At 39.8% G+C, this 10,569-nt stretch overlaps 1 pseudogene; it reads right to left on the bottom strand.

Annotated features, from left to right (window-relative positions):
- Positions 1-3,379: 3,379 nt before the first annotated feature.
- On the bottom strand, positions 3,380-5,217 carry LOC101577613 (annotated as a pseudogene).
- Between the last annotated feature and the right edge of the window lie 5,352 nt (positions 5,218-10,569).

The following is a 10,569-nucleotide window of genomic DNA, read 5'->3' as shown; positions in this document are numbered from 1 at the left end:
TATAATCATCTCAGTAGATGCAGAAAAAGCTTTTGACAAAGTCCAGCACTCATTCATGATTAAAAACCCTACAGATAATCAGAATACATGGTCTATATCCCAACTTGATAAAAAAAAAAATCTATGAGAAACCAACAGCCAACATTATACTAAATAGGCAAAAAGTGAAAGCCTTTACTTTAAAATTAAGAACAAGTCAAGGATGCCTGCTGTCACCAGTCCTATTCAATTTGGTTCTGGAAACATTAGCCAGAGCAATTAGACAAGAGAGAGAAATAAAAGGAATAAGGATTGGAAAAGAAGTGAAATTATCATTATTTGAAGATAATATGATAGTGTATGTAGAGGACCCCAAAAACTCCTCTAAGAGTTTTGTAGATTTAATAACCAAGTTCAGAAAGGATATAAAGTCAACTCCCAAAAATCAGTCTCATTTTTGTACACAAACAATGAATACACTGGGAGAGAAATTAGGGAAAACACACCTTTTACAATAGCATCCAAAAAAATGAAATATTTAGGAATCAGTTATGCAAGGGAAATAAAAGATCTGTACAGTGGAAATTATGGTACTCTGTGTCCCGAACCAGCGGGTCAGTCAATGAAGGTCACCTGGGGGAGGAGCGGGAAATTGAAGAGGGGACAAAGGACAGGAGACACGAGAAATGGAGGCAAGAGAAAGAGTCTGATCAAGTCTCCTTTATTTAGGGGAGGTGTTGGGTATATATAGTGGAGGCATAGGGAAATGATGTCAGCAGGTAAAAAGGCACGAGTAACTAGGCAACCGGACTATGACAGGAAGTCCCACCTCCGGGGCATAGCAGGAGACTTATGGGAAATAGACGGGGTGAGAAGGACCATAAACTTAACTCAGCAGGAGAATAGAATGGATACTGGTTAATGGCCTCCTACAACTCTGAGAGAAGAGATTGAAGAGGATTTGATAAAATAGAAAGATAATCGTTGCTCCTGGATAGGAAGAACCAATTGTTAAAATGGCTATACTCCCAAAATTGTTATATAGATTTAATACAATCCCAATTAAGATACCATTATTATACTTCACAGAGCTAGAGAAAACTGTCAACAAATTGATCTGGAACCACAGGAGACCCAGAATACCAAAAGTAATCCTGGGCAACAAAGGAAAGGCAGGAAGTATTAAAATTCCTGACCTGAAATTATACTATAAAGCTACGGTGGTAAAAGCAACATGGTACTGGCATAAAAACAGAACTCAGGATCAATACAACAAATTAGAAGATGCAGACACAGCTACAAATACACTCAGCCACCTTATTTTTCACAAAAGGGCCAAATAGTTTCAGTGAAAGTAAGATAGCTAGACTCTTGTCTATCACCCTACCCTAAATTACAGTCAGTATGGATCAAAAATCTGAGCATTAAAACAGAAACACTAGATCTTCTTGAGGAAAATGTAGTAGAAATCTTAAGGACATATGGTAGTTAGCAAGTTCATGAACAAAAATCAAACTGCATGGGAACTACTTAAAAGAACCAACAACTGTAATCTCATCTTTTTGAAAAGTTTTTGCACTTCAAAGGAAATCTCCATCAGAGTAAAAAGAAGACCCACAAACTGGGAAAAAAAATATAGCCAACTGTCCCTCAGACAAAGGCCTTCTATTTAGAACATACAAAGAATTAAAAAAAAAAAATCAGGTCTCCCAAATTCAAAGAACCAATTGAAAAATGGGCATCTGAGATGAATATACACTTTTTAGATAAAGAAATACAAATGACAAGTAAACACATGAAAAAATGTTCACCACCATTTGTCACTTGATAAATGCAAATTAAAACAATGCTAAGATTCTATCTCATCCCAGAAAGAATGGTTAACATCACAAAATCAACTAATCAGAAATGCTGGAGGGGCTGTGGGGAAAAACCCCCTCCACTCTTGGTGTGAATGAAGCCTGGTACAAACACTATGAAAATCAGTGTTGAGATTCCTTTAAAAGCTAGGATTGGGGGGCTGGGGAGATGGCTCAGTGGAATAAGTGCTTCCCTGGCAAGCGCGAGGACCTGAGTTCAATTCCTGGTTCTGCAAAAAAAAAAAGCTAGGATTGGAGGTCTCATTCGAGCCAGCTATTTTCCTCCTAGATATTTTTCCAGAAGAACTGAAAATATACCACAGCAATATATATGTACCCATTTGTCATAGCTAAATCTTGAAAACAACCCAAATAACAATCAACTGAGGGATGAATAATAACATGTGGTATTTTTACACAATGGCATGTTATTCAGCTATTAAAAAGGATAAATTTGAAGCTTTTGTTGGTAAATGGTGCAGCTAGAAACCATACTCTTCAGTGAAATAAATCAGACCTACATGTACAAACGTTATTTTGTCTCTATAGTGTGGAGCCTGAAAGAGAAAATAAAATCTGAAGGCTACAATAGATACTGGGTAAAGGGAATGAACCTAATCAAAAGAAGGAATTATTGAGTTGAAGTGAAGAACAAGAGAAGTAGTGGGGAAAACAGCTATAGCTATGTATTTAAGCAGGGTGGTTTGGACAACTGTACTGTGAATTTCTGCTGGTCTGTGGAAAGGAGAAGTTACTGCTTAATTTCTTTTGTCTCTCGTTTTCGATTTTTTAACCTTTTTCTCGTCTTAATTTTTTTTTTTTTTTTTTTTTTTTTTTTGGTACCGGGGATTGAACTCAGGACCTTGAGCTTGCCAGGCAAGTGATAATTCTACTGAGCTATCTCCCCAGCCCTTCTTCTTAATTTCTTATGTAGTTCTTTTATTTTCTTCTTCTAATTTTGGATGCATATATCTGGTAAAAAGAACAACTAGTTGGAAGGCAGCACTATGCAATACAACAAATACTCTGTAATTCATATTATTTTTAAGTGAAATTCTGTGTCACTTGTAATTTTTCTGTTTTAATACCATTTTTTCTCTCTAAAAATATAAAATTTAAAGAAATGAAATTCCACATTTGTCACATATTGTTTTCTTGCACTGCTTTTCATTTTTCTATTTGTCTATTCTCATTTTAATAGAACATAACTTGATTATGAAAGCTTTACAGTCAATTTTAGTATCAAACAATGCCCACATGTTTAATTGTTGCTCCTGCTCATCCCTCTTTCTTCTTTAAACACTTATTAATAAATACATTCATTTATTCATTCATACACATTTCATCAGGTGAAGTATCTAATTATTTTAGTCGATTCTTAATAAAGCCTCATTAATACTCAAATTTGAATTTTTTATTGATTTATTTTTTCCATGACATTTTTACTTAATTGTCATTCATAAAGAAGCATGTAAATAGTCTTACAATCTACTTTATTGTTTTCCCTAAACCCACTAACACTACACTCCCCTTTCCAGGAACTAAGCAGGTATTCAGGCAGCTGCTTCTTCCTCTGCCTCCACTTGGTTTGCATTAGTTTCTGCAAGAGTCCATCCAAGCCATGCCCATTCACCGTTCTGGGGAATGGCCATCTGCTCTCCACATCATATGTGACAATCTGTCCTTCAGAATCGCCCACAGTGATCTCTCTTCCAGAATGGGTCCATCTTATACGAATGAAAGCAGGATTACCCTCCCCAGAAATGGTGGCAGTTGGGACCTATGTATCATTATTGACATTCCCTAAATCTGGTCTCCCCATGCCATCCGCACAGGCAAACAGGACTGGGTAGGTGGGTAACCACATAACATCATAAACATAGTCCAAATTATCTTCAAGTGAATACAGCGGCTTGTTATTCTTAATTGTCCAAAGTTTTACTGTCCAGTCAAATGAAGATGTAGCAAAAAGATGTGAGAAGTCTTCTGCTCCAACAGCTGCATGACAGTGGATACCAGTGACTGGTCCTTGGTGTCCCTCAGACATCTCACTGATTCCAGCTTTGCTGCCATGGCAACATGCTGTGTACACAGAACCTTCTTCACTCCCAACAACAAAGTTGCTGACATCTCCCAAGGGGAAGGACATAGGTGTCCCAGCTACTGCGTGTTATGAACCAACTCCATGCTACCCTGCAGATGAGAAAACATGTCCAGACTCCATGAACAAACTTTTCCATCAATAGAGATGCTAATCAGATTGTGTACATTTTGTGTTCCTACAACATTTACACAATAGATGGGGTGTGTGTATGCAGCAGCCAACAATAGCATTCTTTGCACCAAAGTTCTTTTGTTGCTATGGTTATCCCAAAGCACAATTTGGCCCGAATATATACCGCCAGCAACAAGATTTGGATGAAACTTTGCAAACATACCAGACATCACAGCTGACTGTCAGTGGAACACATACTCTGGGGTCTTTTTTTGTATTTCATATTCCATACAAGGGCCACACCATCAGGCTCATGAGGAGCATCTTCATTATTATTACAGGAAGCCACGAGTAACTCTGGATACAGAGACAACCAATCCAAACAACTAACAACCCAATGCTTTGACCAACGTTCATCAAAAAATTGTTGATTTAATGATTGTTTAGCACCTGCTTGAATCCCTCCTTCTTTGTCTTTCAGATCTCTCCCATTGTAGTCAGAGAGGATGTTAATTTGCTCAGAAAGAGCTCTTTCTACAATTCTTGTAGAATGGTCTAAGAAACTTAAAAATCTCTCTGTGTGTAAAATTTGTTGCTTCTTATCTTCAGTCAGCTCATGAGGGGGAGCTCTATTGTCACTTTCTTCTACTTTTTTAGAAGTTTTCTCCTCTTCAGACTCAGTAGGTGGCTTGGGAGTCATCACATCATCTTCTTCCTCTTCATCTTCTTTGGGTTGGGCCATCACTGGAGTCTGTGCTTCCTTGGCGTATGTGACAATTTCTCAAGGAGGAAAGGCAACTTGTGTAATTTTGGGCATTCCAAGCTTAACAGGTCCCCAGATAGATGCCACAACACCATCTCCAGAGTCTTGGCTTTCAGCTTCGCTTGGTGTGCTCATAGATTTAGAGGATGGAGACATAGGAGGAGGGACAAGGTACAATAGGGGATTCTGGGGTTAGCCCCATGCTTTGAAGCAACACTTGTTTCTTTTTTTATTTTTTATTTTTTCAAGATCTGATTCTTCTTGCACAGGAGCAGCAACTTCTTCTGATCAGTTTATTTTCTTTCTCTTTCTTTTTCTTTTCTCTTCTTTTCCTCTCTGATTTGGGCCAACTGCTGCTTCTTTCGGTCCAACTCAGCCTTTAATTCATTCTTGTCCGACATGTTTGTGACCCTGCCCCGTGGTGGAATGGGGATGCGCCCTCCCACCTGCAACCTCCCAAGCTTCAGCCCCCAAATTGGAATTTTTTTATTTTTATTTTTGTTTTTTAGAATTTTTTAAAATCTTAATATTCAGATAAAATTACCCTTTTAATGGAAGGAAACCTTCTTATTTTAGGACTATGGTATGTCTTTCTTGCTAATCACTGAGGCCTTACTTTAAAATATTCAAATAATATTTGAATAATATTCAATAATCCTTACAAGCTTATTATAACATATCATTATGACCTGAAAATGTATATAAAAATTAATGGTTTTGTTTTTAAATAAAATATATTGGGAAGAAGGACGGAAGTTATTGCTTCAGAATGTTGGGGCTTGGAGATTGGTGGATGACAGTGAGCTTACACTTACGTTATATTGAGCCTGCATGTACTTCACTAAGTTGTGAGCCTTTTCAAAGCAATAGACCAAAGATGGAATTCATTTATTTGAAAAAATGCTTCATCTCTGTTTCTAATGGAACACTAGCTTTGCCTAGGTTTTATACAATGCCAGCTTTTGATGTGTTTGTTGGAAGAAGAATGAATTTCTTCCACATCATTTCCTTTCAGTAGGATTTTTTTCCTGCCCTGATGAAATAATTTTTGGGTACATTTATTAAAAAGCAGCATGCTCTAGTTATTCACCAGCTCACATTACTTGGGTACAAAGAATGCTTTTCAGTAGCCACTTATAGTAGCTTTTTTGAAGCTTAGATACAAAATCAAAAATGACAAGTTACTTCACATAACTTTTATCCACACAATCACATTGATTTGTTCCTCAGACTCACTCGAGGCAGCAGGGGCTGAGATACACTAAGGTGACAGGAACTCTTACAACCAGGAAATGAAATTCTCCCTGTGCATGCCTACGCTGTACGTAGACTTTTTCTTATACTTTCAACAGATGTTAAGACAAGGAGAGATTTTTGAGCACTTACATTTTTGAAGAGGCACCCATGAGTTTTTAAATTTTTCAGTTATAAATTTTAAATTGTGAAAAAAAAAACTTGTTAAGTGAGTCTCTCTACTGCCAGATACATATGGAGCTCCATTGTCACTTGTAGTTATAGTTTTTCAGAGCATGTGTGGGACACACTACATATGTGGCGTTTCATGAGGAAAGAGCCCAGACATCCCCGTTGTAGGACCGGGTTTACTATAACAGCAACAATAACCACCACTTTCATTGAAAACTCATTTTCTACTCTTCATGGTCATGAGTTTGTCAGCATCGTTTTTAATACTAGTTTAATACCTTTTTCTTAAAGGCTTCAATAATTGGGGGCTGAGTTTGGTGGAGAATCTCTGCATTTAATTAAAATAGTTGTTTTATGAGACTGAGAACTTAAAGTTAGACTGTTGTCTGGAGTCCTTAAGGGATTCTTTTTAGATTCATGCAAGACAAACACCAGCTAGACATTTGTTTCCTTTTTCTTGGGAAAAAAAAAAGACATTTGCTTTGTCTTCTTGAAATTAATGATATTCCTGCCTTGGAACATCAAGCTGCTTTTTATTATTGTTATTATTATTATTTTTTGTAGGCATGCACCTTTATGAAGAGCATGTCTTGCATGATGAATTTATATCATGATATAAAGCATGATAAATTTGTATTATCTATCAAATATTGTATTATTTAAGAAAGTATTTGGGTCTGGATAGAGTCGGAACACTCAACCTTCACAGGCTCAAGTCATCAGCAGGCTGAACCAGCCCCACTTTAAGAGGTGTTAAATCATTAACAGAAGTTGAACCTGGTGTGAGTTAACTCAAGTTTTCACTACAGACCACATTATTGATGAAATATCAGTGGTCTTGGGCCAACAGATGAGTGTGTGCCAGGAGAGACTGAAACACTTCTCTGGTGCCCCCTTTGCAAGGAATTCACCCAAGCTTCATGGAATAGTTTCAAGCCACTTCACAGAGACAAGACCTTTTCTTTTCTGAAGCTGTGCTGGCCCCTATTCTGAAGCCAGATGATGCGTGACAGGTTATTTCCCAAGATGGTTGGCTTGTTCTGTTGTCTAAAGCTAAACCCTTTCATAAGCCTCCTGGATGCTGCTGGCCTCAGAAGCACGTGGAAAGCTCTGGTTTTGACCATGAGGAGAGAGCATATAATTCTTATTAGTAAAGAAATCTGATTTTATTTATCTGACTAAACAAAGATTCGAAAGAGATGAAAATGTTTGGTTCAGAGGTGCACTTTATTTTAGACTTTCCAGGGCATCTCTCAGTGTCTGAGGATGGTATTGTTCAGTGCAGTCTCACTCTTCTCTCATTGCTGGGACAAATACCCAACAAATGAAGGACAGAAAGCTTTATTTAGCTTACATTTCACTGAAAGTTTCAGTCTACACTGAGCTGGCTCTAAGGCAGAGTGGCATGTGGCAGAGGGTAACACTTCATGGGGTAGCAAGAGCAGAAAGCAAAGGGGATGGCAGCAGCTCAGGCAGCTAGCTGGACCCTCTCCTTCCTTACATTGTATTGCAGATTACCTGCCCCAGGGCAGGTGCATCATCCACACACACAATAACCACAATCTCCAGAAGCTGCCCCATGTCTGCATGAGGCTTTGGGGGGACACCTAGGCACAAACCCAACCTCAGTCTCTGACCCCAAGGCTGGATTACTAAACTACAGGGAATCAGCCCTAGCTGGCTTGGTCTTCCAGTATGCAAGGTAATCTGTGGGCAAATGCAAGAATTAATCTTTAAGCACTGACCTCACACTTTCTGAAGGAACTCTACACTTCCGCTTAGAGTTTGTTGATGAAATGGGAGAGAGGAGAAAAGATTATGTTCCTGGAATCTACTGATTTCGCTGAATTTCAATCTTTTCATTTTGGCTGCATGAAACTCTTTGGTTTGTGAGTTTGAAGAGTAGAGGAAGGAAGACAAAGTGTGGGGATGACAGAGGCCTAGCAGCAGGGGCTTCCAGACTGGAGAGCCAAGAACCTCAGTTCATTTTGAAAGTGGCATCTGAACGATGTGAGAGCCTGGCAGCGCTCTAGACTGCCCCTTTTCTCTGGTTCTAGCTCTGTGACAGAGGACAGACAGGCTGGGATGTGAAGCGAAGTTCCTGTGTGCTTCCATTGGCTATGGGGGCCACTCCTTTTCTGGGACTGGGAAATGCCCTGTCTGACTTCAGTGGCTAATAGTAAACATGTTCCTGCTGGTAAAGAAGCTGGATGGGAAGTACAGAAAATGTAATCATCTCTTGTGAGAATGGTCTTGCACCCATGAGCGGGTGGGACATAGCATTCAAGGCCAGCTGGTGAATTGCCCTGTGCTACCATTCCGAACCCACTCAAGTAATTTCTATCTATCTATCTATCTATCTATCTATCTATCTATCTTTTCTTTCTTTCTTTCTTTCTTTCTTTCTTTCCTTCTTTCTTTCTCCTTCCTTCCTTCCTTCCTTCCTTCCTTCCTTCCTTCTTTCCCTTCTTTTCTTTTTTAATGTATTTTGTACAGGGTCTACAGGGTCTTACTACACACATTGGACTTATAGTGATCCTTCCTGTTTTTCAGCCTCCCAAGTACTGGGATTGCAGATGCCTGCAACCACACCCAGTCTCAGCCTAGTCTCATGGTGCCCTGGAGGTGGGGCCAACATGGCACACTGGGGATCGAACACCAGTCCCAGTGTCTGCCTGAGCATGCTTTAATCCACTGAGCTATCTGGCTGGCCCCACCCAAGTCATTTCTAATTTTTTCAAATAATTATTTTTTAAAATTGACAAATAAAAATCATATATATCTAAGATGTACAACTTGTTTTGAAATCTGCAAAGAGAGAAGATGTGGTATATATGTTATTGGACCTAACCAAAGAAGAAAGTCCCAGTATTGATACCTGCAATTCCATCTACAGATGGAGCGCTTGTTCAAGTATCAGTGCTTCGACTGCAAGATTAAAATGTAGATGGTACCCTAGCACATTTTCCTTCCTCCATCCTTCCCTTTTATCCTTGTTTGCTTACCTCACTCCCAATCAAATTTTACTAAAATACTAACTGGGGTTCCAGGTGTTAGAGACAAGACAAATGAGAGATAGACATGAGGTCAAGTAAAAGAAAGGAAGAAAAGCTCCCTGGGCACGTGATCGTGCACAACTCCTGTGTGGTAGGCAGTGGCTCCTAAAGATGGTTATGCTCTAATTCTTGAAGCCTAAACTTATGGTACTTTACACTGCAGAAGGGACTTCACAGGTGAGTGATTCAGATGGCCCAATTCAATCACAAGAGTCCTTAAAAGAAGATCTTTCAAGTCTATAGTCAAAAACAAGAGGGAAGAGCATCCAAGGGAGAATGGTAAGAGACAGCAGGACAAAGCCATGGAAATGCAGGGAGGGACACTCGCTAAGGGACGCAGGCAATCACCAGGAGCTGACAAGCACCAGTGAATTCTTCCCTAGATCCTGCAGGAGGTAATGATGGCCTGCCGCTCCTCGTTTGTAGCCAATGAGCTCGGTGCTGGCCTTCTAACCTGCAGAGATATAAGAACAACCTCATACTATTGGGACTACTGGGTTGGTGGTGATTTTTTACAGAAGAGACAGAAAACTAACCCAGCCTGCGTGCTTCCAGGCACTCCTGTGTCCACCTTTTTTTCTCCACAAGCGTGATCTTCGGTTCTGATAGTCACAGTATGCTAGCAGCCCCTGCACCTCTTTCAGCTAAGCCAGAATGCTGGAGGTCGAATTGGCAAGAGGAATAGGCCAGAGGCTGAGCAGTGTGGGCTCACATTTGGGTCCTGCCACCTCGCATCTGGATGAACCAGTACACCGAACCCTTTGACTCTAGTTTGCTGAAAAGACAGAGTTGGGAACAGAATGACCCACAATTCCTTTTGCCTTGACTCTGGGCAGCCTCACAGAGCATCCGCTTCCTGCTGAGAGTCAGTGCCAAGGGAGACTCTGTCACAGCCCTGTCCATAAAGAGGAAGCATGGTGGGAGGTTCCCCTGGGCTTAATCTTAGGGTGCAGTTTTGTTTGTTTGGTGGAAGATGAATGGTTAAATGTATTTGTTAAAAGGAAATATGTTATCCTAACTTTTATGCTTCTTCAACAGAGAGTGAGATTTAAGGACTATTTAAGATATAAGAGGATATAGAAACAAGTTTGAAATTTCTAGTTTTGCTCTTTTCAGTATGAAACCCATGGGGCTGGGGGTGCAGCTCAGTGGCATAAGCATCTACCTGGCAAGGGCAAGGTCCTGAGTTCGAGCCCTGGTATCAAAAAAGAAAGAAAGGAAGGAAGGAAAGAAGGAAGGAAGACAGAGAGAAAGAGAGACAGAGAAAGAAAG

The sequence above is a fragment of the Octodon degus genome, unplaced genomic scaffold, assembly GCF_000260255.1.
Source record: "Octodon degus isolate 3935 unplaced genomic scaffold, OctDeg1.0 scaffold00001, whole genome shotgun sequence".
NCBI lineage: Eukaryota > Metazoa > Chordata > Mammalia > Rodentia > Octodontidae > Octodon > Octodon degus.
Note: the sequence above shows the minus strand (reverse complement) of the source record. Positions and strands in the feature narration are given on the sequence as shown.